The sequence below is a fragment of the Rhincodon typus genome, chromosome 28 (genome assembly GCF_021869965.1).
Source record: "Rhincodon typus isolate 14 chromosome 28, sRhiTyp1.1, whole genome shotgun sequence".
NCBI lineage: Eukaryota > Metazoa > Chordata > Chondrichthyes > Orectolobiformes > Rhincodontidae > Rhincodon > Rhincodon typus.
In genome coordinates, this window is record NC_063359.1 from 16143913 (window position 1) to 16171479 (window position 27567).

General features: G+C 39.5%; 1 pseudogene; it reads right to left on the minus strand.

Annotated features, from left to right (window-relative positions):
• Positions 1-27567, minus strand: part of LOC125486342 — a 202959-nt pseudogene that overhangs the window by 160505 nt on the left and 14887 nt on the right.

The following is a 27567-nucleotide window of genomic DNA, read 5'->3' on the forward strand; positions in this document are numbered from 1 at the left end:
GCCTAGATTGTATATTCAACTTCTAAAAGGGACTTGAACCTACAACTTTCTAACAAAGAGGCAGATGTACAACCATTGATCCAAGATAATGCATCACTTCAAATTGAGCTGAAATTTTTTGAAGGTCCTTATAATGGATGCAGGTGTGTTAACGTCCACAGTGTTGGATATAGTCATCAAAATGTAATTTAAAACGACAGCACTCAAAACACACAACATAATAAATTGAACGGGCCCAATTTTTGAAACGTAACTGAAATTTGTGAATAAGCAACATGATAAATATGCCTTCTTCTCCAGCTGTAAATACTTGGCTATTTCATTCATGAAAAAGCATTTGCTCAGTGTTTAGGATTCAAGTTATTGTACAAGAGAAGTGTACATTGTTTCCATGTCAAGTAAGAATACAATATGGACAAGCAGTTCACATCAGGAGATTAGAGATGTTCTGGTAGTCCATCCAGCCTACCAAACATGCGGATGGAAAGCAACTGAGAATGCTGAGAGTGAGGTGGTGAAATAAAATGACTGGTGAATAGAAATACAAAGTCAAACTTGCCAGCTGAATGGAAGTTTCCATAAAACAATCTCCAATCTGTTTGGATGCCCCATTGTAGAGGAGGCCAGTTTGTTAGCAATGAACACGGTACAATAAATTGAAAGAAGTACATGTAAATTACCGCTTGGGGCTTTGGATGGTGAAAAAGGATGCTGTGAATGAACAGATATTGCCTTCCTCCATAAGACCATAGAATTAGACCAGGAGTAGGCCATTCAGCTCCTCAAGCCTGTTCTGTCATGCAATAGGATCACAGCTGACCCAACATTCCTCACATTCTTTTTCCTGCATTTTCCCTGTAACCCTTGATTCCGCTACTGAGCGGAAATCTATCATCTAAGCCTTAAATATACACAAGGACTCTGCGCAACAGCTCTCTGTGGCAAGGAGTTCTAACAACTCTCGACCCACCAAGTTACAAAATTCCTTCTCATCTCAGTCTTAAATTGGCTCCCTCTTATTTTGCGACTGTGCCCTCCGGTCCTAGGCTTTCCAATGAGGGGAAATATCCTCTCAATACAGAAACACCACAACCTGCAAGTTCTCCACCAAGCCATTCACCATCCTGACTTGGAAATATATCGCTGTTCCTTCAGTGTCACTAGATCAAAATCCTCAAACACCCTCCCTCATGACATTGTGGGTCTACCTACAGCACATGGACTGCAGTAGTTCAACTTATAAGGAAAGGTGTCACAGACAAGGAAAGGCTTGTTCACTATGACTGCAGACTTAATCAGGCTCTAATGAAGGGAATGTGTCCATTTGAAGTGCTGAAAGAAAGATATGCCTGGAGGAGGCATCTTGTTGTGATGGCAAAGTTGAGTTCTTGTGTGACCTCGTGCTGCAGAAAATCGCGCTATAAAAAAATCACCATAGAAAATTGTGTTTTAGGGATATCGCTACAGAAAATTGTTATACCTGTACAGCAGAAAGTTCCCGTTATCCAAACAGCATCAACTTTTCATCAATCACGTTACAGCCAATTCACGTTAACAAAACACACATTATAGCTGAAAAACCTGTACAGTGGAAGTCTAACGTAATGCATGAGTTGCAGTCCAAGAAATGAAACCAAACATCATTGGATCATGTTAATGCTGAAACCCTTAGACAATCAAATTATATTAAAATCAACCTTACCTCTTGTTAGGTGGGTACAATGATACTATTGCAGCATCATCTAATTTATGTGACACCTGAATTTGACTATTTAAACCATGTTGCGTTACAAACAGAAGTTTCAGTTATTTCAGCCACGATGCATCTTCCCAAAATTGTAGAAGGGGGAAGTATAGCAAAGAGGTAAAATTTAAAGGGCTGTGTACTCATCTCTTGTCATTGTACATTGTTGACACAAGTAGTTTGCCTGGCATTATATTTGTATGAACAAGAGGCCAAAACTGTAGCCAGAAGGATTGTGGTGCAAAGGAATGAGATGATGTGAACATCCAGGTAGGTTCAAGGTGAGTGAGTGCTAAAAGAACAGTGAACAGCCCTGAGAGGTGACCTGTCCAGACCATGAGCTGGGTGCCTGTCCCTCAGTGTCCTTGTAGCAACATTACAAAGATAGCACTGACTCACCCTGAGATGCAGCATGGTTCAAGTGGGTCAGAGGTGTTCCATGTTAATTCAGAAAGGCTGACGACTGTCTGATGTCAATGACATGGAGTATGTGGACTTGGGATGTTTGCAGTCACTGTCCATGGAGCATGCTGGTCCTGGGTGTCTAAGGTAATGATCTGACGGTGGTAGTGGTAAGCTGGAGTCACCAGGTGCCCACTCAGACTTCCACTATGGCAGGTGATACGATAGGAAGCTGCATATTAATGAGTAAGAAGTCACACAACACCAGGTTATAGTCCAACAGGTTTATTCAAAATCACATGCTTTTGGAGCGCTGTTCCTTCATCACCTGATGAAGGAGAAGCACTTCCGAAAGCTTGTGATTTCAAATTAACCTGTTGGACTATAATCTGGTGTTGTGTGACTTCTGGCTTTGTCCACCCCAGTCCAACACCGACACCTCCACGACATATTAATGAGTTGAGATGTGCAGTTAATGAAGATGGCAACAAGCAGTAATCCCCATTAACAGGTATCTTGGTACACCCAAATGAGAATCTCATCTCAAACCAACATCAGAAAAGGCTTGAAGGGACTTTTCACATGATTTTCCCACATCACCATAGCCCACATTGTTTAGCCCATACCTTTACCCACATCATTCCCTTGACCTTGTGCCATGAAAACTTTTGCCAGTCAGTCTCTCTGGCCCTCCACGCTGCCCAAGTTTCCCTTCTTGCTCCTTGTCCCACACAACTTCCCCCGCCACTTGGAAAATCTGATTTTTCCCACTTCTGATGAAAGGTCACAAACCTGAAATGTTGGTTTTGTGGCTCTCTGTACAGATCCTGCCTGACCTGCTGAGTATATCAGCATTTTCTGTTTTTATTTCAGACTTCCAGCTCTTGTGATATTCTGCTTGATTTTACTGTTCTTGTTTTCACCCTTAGCTTCCCTTATCAGCACATCATGTGAAATACATCATCCTGTGCCTGTGTCTTATGTGTCTTATTGATGCAGAAAGTCAAGGGGGAGAGGAAATAATTTTTACGTCCAATGCAGTTCCCATTTTACAAAGAAACTTTCAACTTTCATTGAATTTTCGCAACTTTTTCCTTCCAGTTGACTTTTTTATTTGTTCCCCCAGTTCAGTGTGGCACTGTTCTCCCATCCTGAGTCCATATTAAAACACATTTCTTAGGGGCCAGTGCTGCTCTTGGGTTCTCCTCCCTCTCCGCTCAAGGTCTGTCCTGCTGCTGAGTAAATGTTGCAAAGGGCAGGCAGCTTAGAGGCAAGTCTGCAGCCAAAATCCCTTAACATCCAAGCGCCATTTAATAACGAACTAGGTAGTTACTCTTAAGCGCTTCTGATTTTATCAATTGCTGTCAGTGGTCATGCCTTCAGTTGCCAATACTCTAAACTCCTGAACTCCTCACCTAAATTTCTCCACCTTTATTTCCTTCTTTAAGCATTTCTCTGTGGCCAGTCTTTCAGTTTTCTGCCCAATACCCTTGCATGATGCACAGCTTTCTTTAATCTTAAAGATGCTCTACATATGCAAGTTCTTGTCATCATTGAAAATGCACAGTTGGATTGCAGTCAGCTCCATAACAGCACAGCATCAACAGTGGATGCCACCTGCATAGGTCTCCACACTCAGAAAGCACATAATCAATTCAAATCATTCTCCCAGTGTCACTCTTTGAGTTAATCCACTTGAGATTGACATTTAAATTTTAAAAAAGAACTTAATCAAGATAGTGAATAAATACAATCACGCTTCAGTGCAATGAAGGATTGGACAATGCCTTCCGCTCCAATTGCAGCAAAATTTGTTTTATTCTGGCACTTCACTGCACAAATGCAATGAACTCATAGCAGCACTTCACTCTAAGCCTAAGTCACATTGAGCACAGCCAGACGTATTTAACACACATAGAGTCACAGAGTCACACAGCACAGAGACAGACCCTTTGGTCCAACCTATCCATGCAGAGCAGACATCCAAATCTGACTAATCCCATTTGCCAGCATTTGGTCCATATCCCTCTAAACCCTTCCTCTTCATATACCCATCCAGATGCCTTTTAAATGTCGTAATTGTACCAGCCTCCACCACTTCTTCTGGCAGCTCATTTCATACACGCACCACCCTCTGTGTGAAAACGTTATCTGTTAGGTTCTTTTTAAATCTTCCCCCTTTCACCTTAAACCTATGTCCTGTAGTTTTGGGCTCCCCACCATAGGGTAAAGACGTTGGTTATTCACCCTATCCATGCCCCTCATGATTTTATAAACCTCTATAAGATCATGTCTATGTCTCGGATGCCTCAGGAAAAGTGCCCCAGCCTATTCAGCCTCTCCTTAAAACTCAAATATTTCAGTCTTGGCAACACCCTTGGAAATCTTTTCTCAACTTTCTCAAGTTTAATAACATCCTTCCTGTAGAAGGGTGAACAGAATTGTACGCAATATTCTGAAAGTGGCCTCACCAATGTCCTGTATACCCACAACGTGATGTCCCAACTCCTATACTCAATGCACTGACCAATGAAGGCAAGCATGCCAAATGCTATCTGCACCACCCTGTCTACCTGCAACACCATGTTCAGGTAGTGTACGCACGTGTACCCCTAGGTCTCTTTGTTCGACAACACTCCCAAGAGCCCTACAATTAACAGCCTGCCTTGGCTTGCCTTACCAAAATCCAAAACCTCAAATTTGTCTGAACTAAGACCCATCTGCCACTTTTTGGCCCATCGACCCATCTGATCAAGGTCCAATTGTACTGTGAGATAATCTTCTTCATAGTCCACTCTTCAACCTATTTTGGTGTCATCTGCAAACTTACTAATCATTCCTCCTGCATTCACATCCAAATCATTTATATAAATGATGAAAAGCAGTGGACTCAACACTGATCCTTGAAGCACACCGCAGTGCTCCAGTCTGAAAAGCAACCATCTACCACCACCCTCCGTCTCCTACTTCAAGCCAGTTTGTATCCAACTGTCTAGCTCCCCCTGACCCCATGTAATCTAACTTGACTAACCAGTCTACCAGGCGGAACCTTGTCAAATGCTTTGCTGACGTCCATATAGACAACAACCACCATTCAATTTTCTTTGTCATTATTTCAAAGAACTCAAGTTAGTGAGACATGATTTCCCACTCATAAAAGTCCTTGCCTTTCCAAATATATGTAAATCCTGTTCCTCAGAATCCCTCCAACAACTTACCCAGGCTTATCAGCCTATAGTTCTCTGGCTTTTCCTTACAGCCTTTCTTAAATAATGGCTCCATATTAGCCAACCTCCAGTCTTCTGGGATGTCTGGTCAGTGCAGATGAGTTGGACCAAAGAGGCTGTTTCCATCCTGTATGATCCTATGACTCTATGACTCACCCTTGGCTGTTGATGATAAAATATCTCAGCAAGGGGCCCAGTAATCCCTTCCCTAGCTTCCCATAACATTCTGGGAAACACCCAATCACGTCCTGCGGATTCATATACTTTTACGCGTTTTAAGATCTCCAGCACCTCCTCTTCTGTAATATGAACTCTTTTCAAGACATCACTGTCTATTTCCCTAAGTTCCATAGCTTCTACGTCCAACTCCACAATAAGTACTGACACAAAATATTCATTTAATATCTCACTCAACTCCTGTTAAGGGACTCTATTCTTTTCCTAGTTACTCTTTTGTCCATAATGTACTTATAGAATCTCTTTGGATTCTCCATAACTCTATTAGTCAAAGCTATCTCATATCCTCTTTTTGCCGTCCTGATAACCCTTTGAAGTATACTCATACTGCCCTTATATTCCTCCACAGATTCACTTGATCCCAGCTGTCTATACCGATGTATGCCTCCTTCTTTTTCTTGACCACTGCCTCAATTTCTCTAGTCATCCAGCATTCCCTACACCTACCAGCCTTGCCTTTCACACAAACAGGAAAATACTAACTCTGAAATATCATTATCGCATTTCTAAAGGCCTCCAACTTCCCAACCATGCCTTTATCTGTGAATAGACTCCCTCAATCAACATTTAAAAGTTCCTATGTAATACCATCAAAATTGGCCTTACTTCAATTTAGACCTTTAACTTTTTGATCAGTTCTATCCTTTTCCGTAGCTATTTTAAAATAACAGAATTATGATCACTTGCCACAAAGTGCTCCTCCACTGACACCTCATTTCACCTATCCTGCCTTATTTCCCAACTGAAGGTCGAGTATCGCCCTTCCCTAGTTGGTACATTGACATATTGAATATGAAAATTTTCTTGTGCACACTTAATAAATTCCTCCCCATCCAAGCCCTTAGTACTATGACAGTCCCAGTCTATGTTTGGAAAGTTAAAATCCCCTACCATTATGACTCTATTATTCTTATAGACATCTGAGATCTCCGTATGCATTTGCTTCTCAATTTCCCACTTTGGAAGGCCTTCAAATCAATCCCAACAAGGTGATCATTCTTTTCTTATTTCTCAGTTCCACCTATTTAACTTCATTGAATGATTTCCCTGGAATATCCTCACTAAGTACAACCATAATGTTTTCCCTAATGAAAAACTCCTTCTACCCTCCTTTCTTGCCTCTCTTTCAATCCTTCCAAAGTATCTATACCTCAGAATATTAAGCTGCCAGACCTGTCCACTCCTGAGCTACGTTTCTGTAATAGCTATGATGTCCTAGTCCCATGTAATCTAGTCTAAGTCCATGCTCTAAGTCCATCTCCCTTCTGTAAAATGGTCATATTCCAAATGAGACCCATTTCTATCAATTGTCAGAGCAAGTAGCAAGTCCAATGATACAATGGAACTATTTCAAAGCATTCAGAATTCAAATTCCAAAAAACACATGACAGGCATTTAAGAGTCATCTCAACAAAATCACCTGATACAAGGTGTAAAACAAACCATAATGCATCATCCAATCCATTTGTGATGAGCAATTCATAATAACCTGACTGTAACAAAATAAGAAACTTTAAAGTACTTTGCAGTTTACCATTAAAGTGAATCTACAGCTGCCGTGTAGCTATTTAAGAAGTTGTGCGCATGCAGGTAAGTCAGCAATGTTCAGACAGAAGATTTCCTCCACCAATGGCTTATTTGTTTAGTCTCCCGCCTGTGTGGAGATAAACCACGAGGTCCAGACAAACTATAGGATTAATGTTCAGTTTGTGTTCAACTAATAGACGAGTGCCCAAACAGCATTACAATTGACCTCAGCAAAGCTGGGAAAGGGGGTGATTGAGCAGGGGAAAATCAGCTATATATTCAATTCCCAAAAGATATAAAGCAACACATGCTAACGTGCACCTTTGTCAACACTGATCATAAACAATTTTCCCTTCACCCATGAGACTCGCTTTGCTGAAAGAAATAGCCTGCCAAAACTCATTGTTTGGCGTCATGGCTGACCATTTTGGCAAGTTACCTGAGGAGGCAGGGTCAAGACTTGCATGAAATGAAGGAATAAAGTAGAATGGGGCATGAATATTTAGATAGCAAATTAACCGCACAATCTTGTTCAGCAAATAAATATTTGGATTCCAATGGTAATTTAGATAGATTTGTTGCTAAATAAGGATACTTATTCCTCTTCATTACTCTGGTCAAGCACTAAAGTCATTTACTGAATTAACAAACCTGTTGTGTTTTTCCCACACATGCTAAATTTGGAACTGAAGCAAGGTGAAAAAGCCTAAAAAGAAACTTACAGTCAGCATTTAAACTATCAGCTGGGTAATTTGTGTTCATGTAATTTTTGTTAATGTTAGGAGCAAATTTTGTTCCAGAATTATTTCACTATTTTTTTGAGCACGGACACAGCTTGTTTGAATAATACTGCCTGTGGTACAAGCATTTACAATTCATCTGTTGGGAAATAACCGAATCACTGAAGGCTGCTCCATGGAACATCTCCATAGAAACTGAACCAGTCAGCACTGATACACCACTCCACAGCTAATTTAAATATGACAGTAAACAGCAAAGCTCATCTAACTGAAAAAAAAACTGCATCAGGCAAGAGGATGTATAAAGTATAATTAACTATAGACTAAATTATTAATGTATCTTTGCCGAACCAAATGAGAACATACAGCATATAATAATTTGGGAATACTAAATTTTAATCCAAGCATTTGGATTTTATTTTGCAAGTAATTGCAGAGTGTAAAGATCTTTGTTTCTCCAATACAGAATCCCTAATTAATGCTATGCATAAATAATATCACAGTAAAACCTTTATGTTAGGGATACCTAATGAATCTTCATCTTATAAGTTTTCCTTGCAGATGTTCCTATTTTCAGAACAGTCAGTGTATTTAAAATAAACTGATTAACCAAAAGTGCCAGCTTTGGTTGCATCTTCTACAACATTCCTTCCTCCTTTCACTTTCACCAACAAGATACAATTTCGGTGCTATTGTTTATTTGTTGATATTCCAGTTCATTGCCATCGTCAGGCTCTTTTCCACTAAGGGAGGGCTTTCCTGATTCTCGGACTTGCAATGACGACAGAATGCACTGCTGGGCAAACATTTCAAAAAACCATGAGGAACATGAGCAGGTGAAGAGGAAAAACCAAGAAGTTATCTTAAGCAGGAACCCTCCAATTTCCAGTGTTACTACATTCATTTGTAAACATCACTCCCGCAATCCTTTATTACTTTTCCTTTCCTTTTCCTTTTTAAACATTATTCTTGTTGCAAAGGTACAGATTAACAAAAACCTCAGACAAGCCCAACTACACTGGTCTGTATGAGCTAGCTGGAGTCTTGCCGCTACCTTTTTAAGTTTGGGATTTACAAGGCCTGTTTTGTCTACTGTGGTCGAGGAAGACCACCACGTAGTTTAATGAGAAGAGGGTCTGGACTTAAACAAGATGCATTTGATTGCATGATAGCAATCAAGTACATAACGCTGGCATGATACACATTATTACCAACAAAACAAGGAGGCCTAAATTGTCAATATGCCTCCTTTGAGTTCCAGAGTTGTTCTGTTGTTCTTCATCCAAATCCTTATGACCTCATTAAATTGGATAAAGCTTATGCAGTCTTCACCAATAACCTCTTCAGAACCATTCTCTTAACAATTATCTACCTCGATAGCCACTTGGAATAAAGGATCTCAGACTCTAACAACCCTCAGTTTAAGAACCTTCCAACTCAGTTCTTCCAATTTACTGGCTGTTCCTCTCTCACGTTGTACCTTGCTGCTCCTGTCTCTGCAGAGAATGATGGTGTCCTTACCCAGCTTACGCTGCCCTCATAGGAGTGCCAGTCTCCTCACAGCTAATTCCAACTCTCCCCACACCTTGTTGTTCTGTAGTCCCCCTCAGTTCCCTTTGTCTTTTGTTCTTTATCCACCTCCTCCTGATTCTATTTTTGGGATTTGGTATACCTCCATCCACCACAAATGCTGAGGCATCTCCCTCATATTAAACCCCCTTCAAAATATCATGATCTGCTCTCTAATCCACACTCGTGGTTATGTATGGTTGCAGCTCTCACAGAGGTGATTGGCTGAGCTCAAAGAGTAGAGGACCTCACTGCAGCTGGAAATTTAGTGCAAAGATTTCTGTGTTATCTAGATGCAATGCCCTGGAGGCTGCTGTTTTGTAGGAGTACCATGCATTCTTCCTCCAGTATCTATAATGAGTGAATACCGTTGCCTGTTATTGTTCTCTGATGAATTAAGTCCCTGGACTCACACATTGCCTCTTCACTATGCCACCCACAATAATGTACATAACACCTGAATGGAATTGGAATGAGCAATCAACTTGAATAAATATGTACATATGAATCCAGTAGACAGGGAAAGACCAGCTGTTCCAACGAAAGGGCTCCAAACAATTCTGCTGCAGCTAAGCATCAGGACCCCTGATCCTCCCACCCAGCAGCAGTCAAGTAACCTCTGAGAAGGAATTACAAGCCCAGAATGATCCAAAAAAAACAACTTGGATGATCCCTCTCTGAACCCAGAGGATGCCCACTCACTAATTAAAGGTTTCAAAACTTCAAAAAGTTCATGATGAAGCCTGAATAGATATTAACATATCCACAAGAGCATAAACCTAGCCATCATGTATGTAATGTGGACCCATCTTCCAGAGAAATGATCACTTTACATGTTTGCTTAAGTACAGTACAAAACCACTTTAACTTAACAGCTACTTCAGAAACCAACGTAAGAGAGGTTCGTCAGTAAAGAACACTTCATACCACAGAGAACAAATAGTTTGGAGACCTCTCTGGTCAACGCTGATGAGTTGGACCAAAGAGTCTGTTTCCATGCTACACATCTCTATGGCTCTATGGCTCCAAAACCCATTGCTAACAGCCACATGGCTGCTCTTCATTTAAAATATTTTAAAATGCTCAAAACTATAACTGACAGGTTAGCAGTCTGTCAAGAACTTTCAAAGCAGATTTTGACTTCAGTTTTATTTTGTACCAGCAGTCAGGTTTCAACTTGCTAAAATGAGTAATCCCATGTTGGAGGAGGACATTTATCCTGAAAAAACTTATGTTTAACAAAAGACTGCGACAAAACACAAAAAATAGATGCCTCTTCTACACTTGAATGAATCTTGAGGTAAGCACAAAAGGGAGATGTTCTAGTGGCTCACTAGTTTCCTGTCTTGCCTCATTGTGTCCCTGTCAGTGCTCAACAGTTCCAGAAGAGTCCTTCTGTAATTGAAAACATCACATGACACCCTATCCCCCCATATCCATGCATCAACTAACCGCACTAGAATCATAGAATTCCTACACTGTAGAAGTCGGCCCATCGAATCCATACTGACCCTCTGAAGAGCATCTTACCCAGAGCCACACGCATTACCCTATAACCCTGCATTTTTTATAGCTAATCCACCTGGCCTGCACATCCCTGGACACTATCGGCAATTTAACACAGCCAATCCACCTAGCCTGCACATCTTTGAACTGTGGGAGGAAACCAGAGCACCCCGAGGAAACCCATGCAGACACAGAGAGAACATGCAACCTCCACACAGATAGTTGCTCAAGGCTGGTCTCAAACCCAGGGCTCTGGTGCTGTAAGACAGCAATGCTAACCACTGAGCCACTGTGCCAATATACTGTCTTGTGGTGTAGTAGTAATATTACTGGATTCACATCCAGAATCCGAGGGTAAAGTACTGGAGCATAGGTCCAAATTCCAATTGTAGTTGCACAAATTTCCTTCAATAAAAAAAATGTGTGGAATCAAAAGTTAGCTTAATGATGAGCATGTAACTCACACCAATTGCTGAAATACCTTCTGGTTTATTAATATCCTCCTTTTTAGGAAGGGAATCTGCCATCCTTACCCGATCTGGCCTACATGTAACTTTAGACCCAGGGCAATGTGGTTGATTTTTAACTACTCTCTGAGTAATTAGGGAGAGGCAATAAATGTTGACATAGCTAATGCCAACCCACATCCCCTGAATTATGTTTTTTAAGAAAAAGAAAAAAATAATTAATTTAGAATCCAACTTAACAACCCCTGGACATTCTGAGACATATTCCTCCTCAAGAACATTTTTTCTGTAAAACGTACCAGTCAATCTGTGAAAAGAATGCAAGAATGTGACATGCTCATTGAGATGGGGGATGTTCATGCTAAATAATGAAAGACTTCTTATTCCAAGCCCCTCACAATGAAAGAAAGATATTCAATTCATGGAAAGTAACACTCCCTGTAGTCAACCTGACGCCAAACTCCAATCTGCATTTGGCATATTATTTTAACTGCTCTCACATCAGCTGTATTGTTCCCATTATAAACCAATCAATTAATGCCAGATTACGAACAGTTCTGCACTATTGACATCATTATTTGTTGCTGGTTTTATCCTGAGTGGGGGAAAGGGAAAAATAGAATGATGTGAGGTCAGAGGGCAGGACAGCAGTGGAGAGAGAAAGAGAATATGTGACTGACTACCCAAATCTCAAGTGGGGGGTAGCATCAAGTTCAGCAGTGATGCTTGCCCAACAGTATAGCCTACACTATAAAAATCTATTCTATTTGGGTTGTTCTCCATCCACACATCCTGCTTTCTTCTGTACCTATCCCTGGAAAATCCTACCCCACCAACCCACCAACAACTCCAATTGTTCAACATTTGACTCTTATTTCACAGAGATTTCTGCAGCTACCAATCTGCTGAACCACACCCACAACACCACTTCCAATGCTCAAGTCATCATTGCAATCATATGCAACTTTGGTTGGCTCAACCAGAGCTAAAGTGTATTATTTCTCCCAGAATCATGTTACCTTCAACAAATTAATCTTTGTTGCAGTTCCCCTTTCACGATCTATCACTGTTTAATCTGTAATCTTGTTATTAAATTCTGATTGGTTAATTAAAATGGTATGAGAACTCCATTTTGATTTAGCCTATCCCTCCCTCGCCTCACCTTTGGTGTCTGCATTGCCCTTACTGGGGATATTGCACATAATTCGATTAGTTTGAAACAGGGGTGATTTAGTGGTGGTAGATAGTAGATAAAAATGACCACAGGTGATTTGGTGGTACCAATCGATTGGGAATTTAAAAAAAGGCATTCCTAAGATATGGCAAAGTAGACAGGAGACTGAGCTCTATAAGACTGCATCTCTGAATAAACTCAGCATCCAGGAAAAAATTCGCCCCGTGTCCAGTTTCTATTTCACCAGGTGGCTTGGATCAATTTAACAACATTGACTCCCCTCTAAACCCTCCCTTGTTGTGGTTCAGCATCACATTTTTGTTTTATAATGTCTCTATACAGTACCTTGGGACATTTTCTTATATTAAAGGTGCTATACAAGTACAAATTGTTCCTGTTGTTTTCCCAGTTCTAACGAAAGGTTATTGGCCTAAAAAGTTCATTCTGTTTTTCTTTCTCCACAAACGCTACCTGGCCTGCTGGATGTTTCCAGTATTTTCTGCTTTTATTTCAGATTTGCAATGTTTTGGTTTTGTATTGTTGATGCAATAATATATTTACTGTACACTTGTTACGTGGTGGGAGGTGTGTTTCAGTTAGTTCAGTTGGCTGGAAAGCTGGTTTGCTGTTATCAAGCTGTTCCAAAATGTCCGCTTTGTGCTTCAGAATAGCTGACAAGCTTGATGTTGGAATGTACCACTGTTTAGCAACGTCTACTTTTTGCTTTGTGCCTTTTTCCACTTATGAATCAACTTAAACGTTTTCTCTAATCGACCACAGTTTTCGCTTTCTCACAGGTTTAGTCATACAGACTTTGAGATCTCCCTATCAAAAAATGTACAATGTTAACTGATACCTCCCCCACAGCTCCTTGACTTTGTACACTTCTGGGGCCGAACTACACTCCAATTGGGTGACACAACCAAATGAAAATGTTAAATGAATTCAACTAATATACAGTAATCCAGAGTTACCCATTCATATTTTCAGTTTACTATCGACATCATTCTATTGGATTTGTTATTCTACCAGCAGAGTAGGCTGATTACTTCAACACAACTGGAATTGCAAGTTGGCCAAATTTGACTCTTTGCGATTTCACTCTTGCTATAAATCCTGGTGTCAACAAACTTTCAACTGTTGTGGGAAACTTGCTTCATCCTACAGACAAATATTGTTCAGAGCAAAAATCCCGTGGCTGCTGTATAATTTAGCTGACAACAGCACTTCTGCCAGCTTGTTACCTCCTGAGTAAGCCCTACTAACTCAGTTGGTCGCATTCCTACCTCTAACTGTTAAAGCCAAAGATTCAAATCTCACACCAGGACTTGTTAGCGCTGGAAGAAATGTTTTCAATGGTTCAAACCAGGTTGCTAATCAGCCCACAAATCCTTCCAGCCTGCACACCATTTTCCCAAAAGGGAAATAACATAGGAAGGTACAACAGTCTGTCGTTTTTTTTAATCCTCAGAGCCATCCAGCCATTTTGCACAAACATTTTATGTTTAAAGAAGCCTGTGTTTAATGTTTCTATCACCTTTTAAAAGATTTTGAGCTGCTTATTGCTTTAAATAACTATTGGATAATTGGTATGATCCAATACTAGACCTGGGAAAACCTTGCTGTGCCATTTTAAAAATATATATTTAGAAAACACTGCACAACATAACACAAACAAGAAGAATAAAAGCCAGCCAACAGTTCACTCTCATTGCTAGGCTTATCTTTCAGTTTCCTGCAGCTGTTGGTCAAATATTTGGAAATAAGTATGACCAAAGGTTCCCATCTGGAGCAGCCTCTAGCACTGCTGATTCCCACAATGATAATGGACAGCTTTTATATCACTTTATACAAATAACTTAAGCAAAATGAGACACCATAATTTTCAAGTCATGATTATTTCATGTACTCCTTTCACAATTAATCTCAAAATTACAGAGTATTGTGCTGCAGCGTGCACAGATTGATGCTTTGGACAAATGCATCATTACACCACAGGATCTGACTACTTTCAGTATGAAACACAAAGCAGTATACTAGCAAAATTCCATGCATTGTATTATTTAAAATTGTGCAACACTTTTTTTTCCTACAGATCCACAGGAAAGTGTTACTGAATTGGATCATGACAAAATGTACAAATAAAAGCAACATATCATCAAAGCACAATTCAGGATGGTGTATACGGATTATGTAAGCTAATAATTTAGGGTAAAGTGAAATAGGCAAAGAAAGTTGTTGGGAATATCCAAAAAGTTAAAAAGGCTTTCATATTTAAAGTTTGAAATCCAGCAAATATAAGTCCTGCATTTTAAAATACAGGAAGCTGTTAATTGCTACATTGATGTAATATTAAAATATGACATTATAATAGTGATATATTTTCCAATGAAAACAAAAATAACAATAATATCAACAGCTCCCTAAAACTTTTAATTGGCAATAATGTGGTCATTTCTTTGGATTTGAATTAACAGCCCTATGTTTGCAAGGAGAGCAGAAAGCAGTCCACAGTACCTGATCACAGTAGCACAGAGTATGTTAAAAATGATACTTCAGCTTTTACAATCAGGGTATATTCACTGCGAAACATCCAAGTCCCTGTGAGAAGGCAGGCAGCCAATGCTTTGATTGGCCACACGCAGAATGTGATAGATCTGTGTTTGTTTTCTGTACATGTTTTTTGAAAAAAAAGTGGTATGGATTTAATGAATAAGAACTGCAAGTAAACCAGATAATCAGCTTCCAACACTGAAACAGTCCATATTCAAAAATGCAAATTAAAATTTGGTGACAAAACACGTAAACTTGTTACAAGATAAAATTTGTTTTACAAATTCAAAATTGTAAATGCAACAGCGATCCTTGATTAATTTTATGATGTAAACTGACTATCTTCAGAAAGATTTAAGGTGACATTTTTCTTTACCCAATGGAAGTAGTTACTCAAATAGTTATATTTTGCTCCGGATTCTCATATACTGAATTGTGTTAGGCAGAAAGGTAACAATTGAAAGGAGGCTCAGTGGTCAGCACCAGCACCTTGCCTCACAAGCACCAGGGACCCGGGTTTGATTCCAGCTTCGGGCAATTGTCTGTGTGGAATCTGCACGTTCTCCCCATGTGTGTGTCGGTTTCCTCCAGGTGCTCCAATTTCCTCCCACAGTCCAAAATTGTGCAGATTAGGTGGATTAGCCATGCTAAATTGCCCATCACGTCCAGGGATGTGCAGACGAGGTAGATTAGCTATGGGAAGTGCAAGGGATAGGTTTGGAGGGCAGTGTAGATTTGATTGGCTGAATGATCTGCTTCTACGCTGTAGTGATTCTATGCTGTTCACTGTATTGTCTGCAACCTTTCTGAACACATTCTTCAATGCCCCAACACCTAAAATGTAAAAGATCTGCACAGTATTGCTCCTGAATAGGTTCATCTTGGTCCATGAGGATACCAAAGCCGCAATTGTTTCTGAAATTATTAGAGGACTTTTGCCTCCAATAATTTAACTAGAAGTTTATTCCACACTTTAATCACTTTGTTGTCAAAGCAATTTCCTGCTGTCCATCCTACAACAGCCATTTAACCTTTTAATTTTGCATTATGCTTTTCATTGGCCTCATTATATCCTAAAGCCATTTAAGTGCATCTTTTAATGTAGTTACAATTGTGATGCAGGCACATACAACAAATCACTTTGCAGGCACAGACTATAGTTGGCTACAACATCAGGATAGCACTATCGTTCTACTCCAAATAGTATGACAGGATCTTTCAAGTCCACTGGTAAGGTCACATTATAAGATCTCATTCTAAAGATGGCATTACTCTCAATATGCGTACAAGTGCCTGAAGTAGGATTTGAAGCCATGACCTACTAACTCAAATACTATCACCAAAGCAAGACTGCCACTTTTTTTGAGATAGTAGGAACTGCAGATGCTGGAGAATCTGAGATAACAAGGTGTAGAGCTGGATAAACACAACAGGCCAAGCAGCATCAGAGGAGCAGGAAGGCTGACATTTCGGGCCTAGACCCTTCTTCAGAAATGGGGGAGGGGAAGGGGGTTCTGAAATAAATAGGGAGAGAGGGGGAGGCGGATAGAAGATGGATAGAGGAGAGGATAGGTCCCGCACCCTTGACCTGTCCATCCTCCCTGGATTGACCTATCTCCTCCCTAACTCCCCACCTACACTCACCTTTACTGGCTCCATCCCCGCCTCTTTAACCTGTCTGTCTCCTCTCCACCTATCTTCTCCTCTATCCATCTTCTATCCGCCTCCCCCTCTCTCCCTACTTATTTCAGAACCCCCTTCCCCTCCCCCATTTCTGAAGAAGGGTCTAGGCACGAAATGTCAGCCTTCCTGCTCCTCTGATGCTGCTTGGCCTGCTGCGTTCATCCAGCTCTACACCTTGTTATGCCACTTTTTTTTTACTATTTAAACCTGATCCACCAATCCAATAATTAGGTTATATTCCAGATTAACATTGAGCATGTCATGTGTGTACACGATTACCATCCATGCAGCTTTCCGGGCTCTGGAGTACCCCAGTCTTTCCTTACAACGTTGACTTCACTGCATTTTCTTCAAAGAGCTAAGTTTACCTTGCATTGCAGTGACCATTGCTAAGTGAAATATTGAAGATGTGATCTGACGAGGCCACTACACAGTTTGTTCATGATTGTGTCTGATGTACTTTCTTAAAATGTTTATCTTAAATACACAGGAGATATTTCAGTTCAACATTTTGCAGAACTATTAATCTATCAAATTGATTTGTCAGCTTTCTTCAGTGACCACCCGTGCATTACTGCTATTTCCCACTTGTGGAATCTTCTTGTATGCAGGTCACCTCTTGCATGTGTCTACAGTAAAACAGTACATATACTTCAAAAGTAATAAATTGCCTGTGAAGTGCTTGACATTTCTTCAGGACCTACAAAGCAGTATACGAGTGAAACTTCTCTCAAAGTAGGGCTACCTAAGTAATTTTTTTAAATTAAACATTCAGGAAAAAAAGCTATAAATTTGGTTTGCTGATTCATTGATAGGTCTGCATAGAGTGTAGTCAAGGCTATTTGAACAAAATTGTAAACAGCATATTATCATCTTAAGTACACAACATGGATTTCTTTGCTTTATGAAAGATAGGGTTAATTGTTGCAGTAGGTCAAATTGACATTAGCCCTTTTGGAACCATTTGATTTTATTCTGTGCTTAATAGGTCTCTGCCTTAATAGAAGTAGTTAGACATCCAGCAAGCTCCCTCTGCGCATCAGGCAACTAACCCCTGGAACAGAAGCCAAATTAAACAGCAACTTTAGAGCAATCAGCTGAGATCATAAAATAATAAAGCGAGAAATTTGAAATAAAAACAGATGATGCTGTGAACACAAAGCACACTCCGAAAATGCCATTTGTTCTGACAAAAGATTACAACCTGAAACATTACCCAGTCATTTCTCTGTTGTGATGTTCATTCTCTTCTTGAAGTGAAAGATTAAATGAATTTTTGAGCAACCTTTCCCAGTACAGCTTTTTGCATTACATTGTAGAAATGGTCAATCCTTTTCTGTAGAAATATATTTTCTTTGCCAAAATATATAACAATTCCATGATATTAATTTGAAGCATGTAGAGCCCTAATTTCTCTCATTGTCCAGCATTGAGAGATCTGAGATATTCATAGAATCATAGAATTTTACAGTACAGAAGGAGGCCATTCGATCCATTTTGCCTGTACCGAATATTGAACTGAAATGTCATTTTAAGAATGTACATTACAAGTAGTGAAATACCCGTGTTCAGTAATTCATAATTATGCCTAACAAACAGATGCAGAACAACTGTACCTCAATAGTTTAGTAAACTCAGTGAAGCCTCTACATCCCTTTAAAGCAAATACAGCCACAAAGCAGAATTTTCTGACAAATCTTGCTCAGTATTTTATGTTTATAACAATATCAAGGCTTTGCGCATGTACAGCTTGGTAAATAATGCATCACAGTTGAAGAGAGGGCAACAGAGTATTATATCACCAGAGAGGGTCTTTGGAAAATTTGATGAGTTGTGAAAGAGGCATTACAAGTTGCAAAAATGCAGTGTAACATTCTAAACTGTTTGCATTCCTGCTAGAGGAATTCTGGTCATTTTTCAAAAGAGCTTTCACAGCTAAGCAAGCAATTTTATAGTCATACAACAAATACAAAGATAGTGTCATCAACCACTAGCTTTTTTTATATCTGTCTCTCCTAATCATTTCAGCTGATGGTGTCCTTGGATATCTCATTTTTTTAAAAGATGAGTGTAAGAAGATGATGCAAAAGTGCTTGAAATTCTAAAGAAAAAGCTCAAAAGCATTTTCTTATTCAAAACAAATACTAAAAAGGAAGGACGTAAAGCAATATAAGAATAAAGGTAAAATAGAAAAGTTACTCTTGCTAACAGGACCAGCATCTCCATTCCTCCACCTGGCCTGAACTTCCAGATTGTCAGCAAAAGAGCTATGAGTGAGATGAGGAGAAACCTCAGAGAATTGTTAGGATTTGGAATGCCCTGCCTGGAAGAGTGGTAGAGGCAGATTCCATAGGAGGATTCAAAAGAGAGCAGGAAACATATTTGAAAGAGATTAAGTTTGAGGGTTACAGGGCTACAGGGCTACTAAAGCTGGAGATTGAGATTAGCTGGGCAGCTCTTTCAGGAGCCGGTACTGGCAAAATGGATCGAATAGGTTCCTTCTGTACTGTAAAATTCTACGATTCTATGACTATCTCAGATCTCTCAATGCTGGACAATGAGACAAATGAGACTTTTTATATCATCACCTCACTGACCCCAGGATACTTAGAACTCAAAATACGTTTTCACGGACGAATGTCTTGTAATGTTGGAAAACCTTTGTTGAAACTGTTTTTATAAACGCAACATCCTTCCTTCAATTTTCAATTCCTTCCCTTTAGCTATTCAAAATTGAGAATACCAAAACCTTCCTGAATTTACAGACAGGTCCATTGAATTCAGTTACCCTTATCTGTTAACTTAAATACAATAACAATAACCTACCTGCAGCAAGTACAGATACTTACCAGAACACAGCACAACAATACAGCTGGGAGCATCCCCAGGGTTAAATATCAGGGTCAACAAATACAAACTCGGGCAACAAGGTTCACCTGAAATCCTGCCTGTTTGTTTTAGAATCCTACATTCAAATGTTTACCTTCCACACTGCTGACTGAAAATGAAAGCATTACTTAAGTTATTAAATAGGTCTCAAGGCTCAACATTCGCCAGAAAGAAGACAATATTACAATGTGAAGCAAAATTATTACCAACATCTGAAAGGAAAACAAGTCTTCATTTTGGTATTTCCTGTTTTCCAATCAGACCTTTCTCCCCTCTCTCCTGAAGTTGCTAACTTTTTTAGGGTCTAGTTCAGTGAGTACCAGCAACCATCAGTGCCTTGGCCAAATGTTCATTCCTTTTGCGTGCAGCTGGACGCGAAATTTAGCAAGCAGGTTTACCTCACAGCTGAGCCTGAGAATTCAATGTGCTTAACATTCATCAGAACTCATTTTTACCAGCCCTAGCCAAGTGCATTGCAATCAATTGTAGAGTCCTGAGTATATGACAACCAGAGTAGTTCTTCTTTCAAGGCTGAAATGTTTACTGTAGCCTTTCATCCAGTTACTAATCCATATTCTGGGACAGTGTTTAATTTCAACTTTAGCACAGACATTTCTATCTAGGTGTTAGTCTTTCATCACTTTTAAGTAGATTAACAATGTTATTAAATTAACAAATATTTTTAAATTATACAGGAATGAGTGTAGGAAGGGTGATGCCATCACTCAAACAAAATCATTAGAGACCCAATGGAAAGTTTAAGGTCAAATTTTAGTTTTGACTAACATTCAAACTCAATATGATGAATGCAGCTTCCTGCCTCGAACCAGGCATATGATTTTGGCCCAGAGCAATGTTCAGACTGAAAATTCCTGACATCTCTTGTCCAGGCTGTCATTTCAGAATTTCTTTTCAGTTTCATACCAATGATTGCCCAAGCATTTTGCTTCGACTGAGCAATTGGCAGAATCAGTGGTGCCATTCACTCTGTCTAAGCAAGTGCAGAATTCCCAATACATCACTTAACCAGGAAACCAACCTCTGCAGAATCCAGATCTAAACATGTGGGTGCAGTCAAAATTGTCTTCTTTATAATTGCAGCAAAATATTACCAGCAGCCCTGAATGGAAGAAGCAAAAACAAAAGAGACTAATCCCAAGACAAGCAATTCAAGCACAGCCTCAGAGTCTGGACAGAAATTGTTCTAGCATCGCTCACTTCTCCAAACTGTGACAGCAATTCTAATGTTCATTTTTCTGCCAATTTTTCTAACTTCCTGTCCGAAATCCAGTGACTATTTGCTGGTTGTCCTGCTATACCTCACCAAAGTATTCTCATGCAAGAGCTTGACCAGTTAGTCTCCAAGGTTCATAGGAATAGTTGTAGCATGCATTATTCTGTCCATGCCAGATATCCACACGCATTACTAGCAAGTTTTACACACTAGCCATCAGAAGGGGGGCCCTGAGACAATTTCCTCCTCTCTCACTCAGTGGTTTCAGTGTTAAATAATTCATTATCTCCACTCTGCTTGAGGTCAGCTAATTTAGTGGAGCTGTAGGTTCTAGCTCAGTCTCCAGTGTCCAATATAAGGACTGGTGAGTATGACTGTAGGTTGCAATGAAGGGTAGCTCTTTCTTCAGTTGCTTGAGTACGAGGACCAGGGTGTGTAGAACTACAGTTCTCTCTTTATAATGCTCAGCATAACATTTTGCATCTCTCAGATTGATATGCATATCTGACAGTCACTTGGACAATAACAGTATAGATCTCAGCCTTCAACTCAACTTGTGTTTATATGGTGAATCGAGGTCACATTATCTCCAGTGGCTAGAATGAAAAAACAATTTTGTCATTCTGGTTGCCTCTAAAGGAAGTACAACTGCATCTTTGCACGCTTCTGACAAACTTTACAATCCAGGGTATAAATAGCTCGCAAAGTTTGAATTGCTCCAATCTGCCAACACAACAAGAGGGTATGCAAACAATAACAGCAGTGCAAAATTTTAAAGCGACAGATCAAAAAAAACAAACATTGTAAATGGAAGAATAAAGACCAGAGTATATAATAAATAGGAATGAGTCAGAAATAAACAGGCAGAGTAAAGCTATTTATCATAGACAAAGACATTGTTATAATAAAAGTTAACCTAAAGCTTCTAATTCATATTGTGTACTCTTCCCTACCAATGTCACTCCCCCTACCCCCAAGTTAGATTGTTAACTGTTTTAAAAATAAAAATAGCTGCTTACTACTGTTCAATGCAGAAGGGAGATAGGCCAGAATGTCCATTAATCACTAGTCAGTCATTATTCTAGGCAATGTAAAAACAGGCTAAATGAAAAATTAATGTTCTTACAGATCAGCTGGTTGTTCAGTCTCAGGTTACCAGTAGTTCAAGATGCATTGTGATGTGCAAAAAAAAGGGGCAATGTGAGATCTTATTTTGACTCAGTGAGCAAAAAGAAAGTTGCCGGGTGATGGCTATCACACCTCAGGCAAGGGGTAAGGTTGAAAAGGTAGGATCCTCATGGTAACCTCATCTGGTATAGGAATTGAATCTATGATGTTGGCTTATACTATTAGCTAACTATCCAACCACCTGAAATAAGCAACACACCGCAGTTAAGACGTAGAATTCAGTGCCTGGAAATGTGTTGGAGGCAGTTTCAAATGAGGCATTCAAGAGGACATTGCAATATTATTTGAACAAAAGCAAAGTATAAGGATATGGGGAGAAAGCAGGAGATTGGCACGAGGTAATGCCAGTGTGGGTATGAAGGGCCAAATGGCCTCCTTCTGCCCCCTAACCAGTGATTCTGCATATTATTGTAATTTTATAACTTCTAAATAATCTCTAGTTTCCATCAACTATTATTTGCAGATAATTAGCTACATTCTCGTTGGCGGTACTGTACTCAAATTGCTAAAATTGTTCTGTATATTTTACCTCCTCACTGATCAGAATTTCAGTGTTCACTTCCATAAAATTACAGCACAGAAAGGCACCATTTTCCCCAGCTGGTCCAGGCTGATGTTTATTGTCCACACAAGCCTCCTCTCACTCTACTTCCAGTCGAATCAGTAAATCTCTTTACGCCTTTTCATATAAATATATTTTGCAATTCAGTCATGGGATGTGGGCATTGCTGGCTGGGCTAGTAATTATTTCCCACCCCTAGTTACTCATGAGAATCTTAAACCACTCCGGCCCATATGCTGTAGATAGACCCAGAATGCCATCAGGGAGGGAGTTCCAAGATTTTGACCCAATGACACTGAAGAAAGAACGAAGTATTTCCAAGTCAGGATGGTGAGTGGCTTGGAGGGGATCTTGCAGGTGGTATTGATCTGACATCCCCTTAAGTACATCTATGCTATTTTCCACACCTACTTCAAGTAATAGCAAGTTTCACATTTTAACAGTTCTCAAGATAAAGAAGTTTTTTGTGAATTCCTCAGTGATTTATTTATGACTATCCCATATTTATGACTTCCACTTCTGGAAATCCACAAGCAAATTAAAATAGCTTCCACATGCCAGCCTTATCAAAACCCTTTCATAATAATAAAGACTTGTATTAGGTCACTCCTCAGCTTTCTCTTCTAGACAGAGGAGTCACAACCTGTTCAGTCTTTCCTGGTAATTATAATTCAGTTCTGGTAACATTCTCATCAAGATTTTTTGAATTTTTTTCCAATATTTCTAATTCCTCATTCAGTAACATGAAGACCAGAATTGTGCATCATTAACCACATGTCATTGAACCAAGGTTCCATACAAGTTGAATGTAACTGAGGAAGGATTTCTGAGGAAGGGTCACCAGACCCGAAATGTTAACTCTGTTTTATCCTTCACAGATGCTGCCAGACCTGCTGAGCTTTTCCAGCAACTTTGTTTTTGTTCCTGTGTTTAATGCAACTTCCCCTGTTTTTTAATTTATGAGAATACATAGGAATATTTTCCCAGATTCTTAACACAAAGGTTCCTCCCATTTTTATTGTTCGTTCTGTGTCTATACTCTATGTACAACGGCCATGGTCTGTCAACATGAGGCAAGTTTTACTCCTCTCATATGTTTGAAGACAAGCACATTGTAACATCATACATGTTGTTTCTCACTGAGGCATTTTTCAAACCATGAATTTGTTAATGTGAACTTTTAAAATGCATTAATATAGCAATTTAACCCATCATTTCGAAATGACACAGTATGAAATGCTGCTCAAAATGCAGCAAAATGATCAAGCACAATGGCAGCCTTTCTAGCTTATTAATGGGCAAGAAGATCAGAAGGGGATACAAATTGGGCAGAGGATGTAAGTAAAGCAACCAATTCACTAATGTCTGGTGATAAAATTTAAAGGTAACCCTGACATAACAGCTATTTCAAGCAAATCAAGTTCTTACAAACATCACTGAAATGATTACGCATATTGTCCATGTGTATTTTTGCTTGATGGTAAAACATATTCCATGAATTCTTCAATATCCACCAGGACTGCTAGAATATACTGGGCCTTGGTATAACACCTTGTGTGAAAGACAGGCAATACCTCTGGCAAAGTACTTGTACTGGATTGTCAGCTGTGCTTGTGAGGTAATGATATAAAAGTTAAAATCCATAACTTCCTGAATCAAGGCAAAACGGCTACCAATTCACAAAGGCAATATTTTCTTCTTTGCGACTTTTTTTCTCGCGGTAACTCAACATTTTTTAAATTGACTTCTTTGTTTCTTTTTTAAATGCAACTTTTTGGAACTGCTGAAAAATGATAGAAATGATCAGCACAGTTTGGCGATAAACTCGTTGAAAATGTTGCAATTCAACAGTATTTTCATTTTCTCTTGATGTAAACTTATTTCATACGAAGTTCACTGCTTTTTTTTCTATTTTTTTTACAAATGTTTATGTTGTAAACAATTAAATATTCAATTTGTCCTCCTTTGTTTTATAAGATACTGTAACACAACTCCAAATATAATTTAAATTTTCAATTAATCTTGAATGCAGCTAAGCCTGAAAATTAAGTGAAAGTCAAGTAAGAGAAGCTTTGGTCTCTCATTCCTGAAACACATTCTAGCTGTTTGGGACTGACTGGTGACATAAAACTGGAGTGTTTGATTAATTTGAGGGCCAAGATAATTTGAGAGTGACACATTATAATAACATGCTTTCCAATGAAATATATTGTAATGTTGGCTCAGCTTTTGACACCAAGTTCTCTTTTATAAATAATAAGGCATGGCAAACTCGGAAAATTGCCATAGAAATGGGGTGGCACTGTTGCCTCACAGCGCTAGGGACCTGGGTTTGATCCTACCTTGGGTAACTGTCTGTGTGGAGTTTGCACATTCTCCCTGTGTCTGCATGGGTTTCTGCCAGGTGCTCCAGGTTCCTCCCAGAGTCCAAAGATGTGCAAGTTAGGTAGATTGGACATGCTAAATTATCCATAGTGTTCAGCGATGTGTAGGTTAGGTGTTTTAGCCATGGAAAATACAGGGATAGGGTACAGGGATGGGTCTGGGTAGGATGCTCTTCAGAGGGCCAGTGTGGACTTGTTGGGCCAAACGGCCTGTTTCCACACTGTAGGGATTCTATTCTAAATGTTTACACTTACCTGTCTCTATCTTATCAAAATGCTTCATTATTTTAATAACCTCTTTTAGGTAAATTTACAGCCTTTTCAAGAGAAAAAAAGATGCAGGCTGTTCGTGCTTTCCTGATAGGTATATGTTTACATTTCTGGTATCATCCTTACAAATCTTTTTAGCATCTTGTTCAGTGCCTTTCCATCCCTTTTACAATATGACATCCAAAAATATGTACAGTACAAGTGGAGTCTTTCAACACAAGTGTAGCTAGTTCATTCATGACCGTCCTTCTAACAGAAGGTCTGTAGTGAGGACACTTGCCAATGATTGCACAGTGTTTAAATCAATTTGCAAGCCTAAAGATATTGAAGCAGTCCATATCCACATCTGCCAAACCCGGACAACATTCAGGCTTGCGCTGATAAGGTGGCATTGAGCATTCACACCACATTGGTGCCAGATAATGACCATTTCCAAAAATAAAATCTAACTATCTTCCCATGAAGGTAGTTCAATAACATTACCATCATTGAATCACCTGCCATCAACCTCTCGGAGATCACCATTGACCAAATATTTAACTGCACTAGCCATATTAATGAACCTAGCAAGTCAGAGGCTGTGTATTCTAAGGTAAATGACTCACCTCCTGATTCAAAAAGATTTTAAGAAGTGTGATGGTATATTCTAAACTTGCCTGGATAGGTGTAGCAACACTCAAGATGTTTGACACCATTCTGGCCAAAGCAATGCCCTTGATCATCACTCCATCCAACACTGATTCAACATGCCTGCAGTTCTTGTCATCTACCAAGACCCAGTGCAGCAATTCAGCAAGATTTCTGTGATAGAAACGTATAATCTCCCACCCTTTGTCAATTGGCAGGAGTACAGCTGATGCAATGGAAACACCACCGCATGCAAGATCCTTTCCAAGTCACCCCACCCAGCTGGCTTGGAAATATACCGCCATTCCATCATTGTCACTGAACCAAATTCCCACATTCCTTACCCTATAGCACTGTGGTGTTACCTTCATTATATGGACTGGAGTGGTTCAAGGAGGCTTAACACTACTACCTCCCCAAGTGCAATTAGTGATCTGCAATAAATGCTGTCATTGCCAATGACAACTGCATGTAGTAAATGAAAGTATATGGAAATAAATCATTGAGTGTATTTCTATTTATCAATGAATTATATCAGGCAGGATTTGAGGAGCTGAATAACACCAAGATGACTTCCTACTCTCCAATCCAACCAAGAACACAATTCTTTTTTCTGCCTGCATTTTCTCCCAGTCATGCCATGTAGATCTATGTCAGACTATCCATATTATTTTGCTGTAATTCTGTAGCTCTGGGCAGCAAACATCTATTATACTGGTGCACCTGTAATGTCATGTGACCTTGGCATCCATACATTCAGCTCAGCTTGGAACAAAGCCAGTTAATTTTTTCACAGAAGCAAACAAAGGAAAACATGCCTTAAAAATACATGTTGTACTTCTCTTCAAACATGATCAAACAATCCTATATTTGTGACAGATCAAAACTTTGACTATCTTGCACCCACAATTATTTCAGTCTCCACTGTCCATGCAGTGCCTCTTCTTAGAGGTGATTGTGTAAATAGGTTGCACTATGCCATATGGATCAATGTGGCTCCTGGTTCAATTTCCCTGCTTCACAACCTTAACACAAACAAAGCAGAGGTGTGATATTATACGATACTTCATCTTCCTGAGGCTAGGAAAACAAGAAATGGGCAATATGGTCAGAGGTAGGGAAGTGAAGAAAAAGATAACCACATTTCCCATTATATCCAATTAATATTCAACACCTGCCCTCTGCAGAGCAATCACTTCAATTGTTCCTATTCCATCACTTCATTCCCATAACCCAGCAAATTTATTTGCCTCAAGTATCCATCCAATTTCCTTTCGAAATCATTCATTGCTTCCGCCATTCACATAGACAGCAATTTTCAGTTCATTACCACTCACTGCATAAAAAGTTCTTCCACATGTTCCCCCAAATCTTTTGCCCAACAGTTTAAGTCTGTGAACCCTTGTAATATCAGCGAAGAGGAACATGTTTTTCTTTTCATCTATGTTTCATAAGCTGGTCATCATCTTATACACCTCTATCAAATCTCTCCTCAATCTCCTTTCTCCAAAGAGAGCAACTCTACTTCTCTAACCAATGTGGTAAATCTGTTCTTCACCATTTCAAGGACCCTCGAATCCTTTG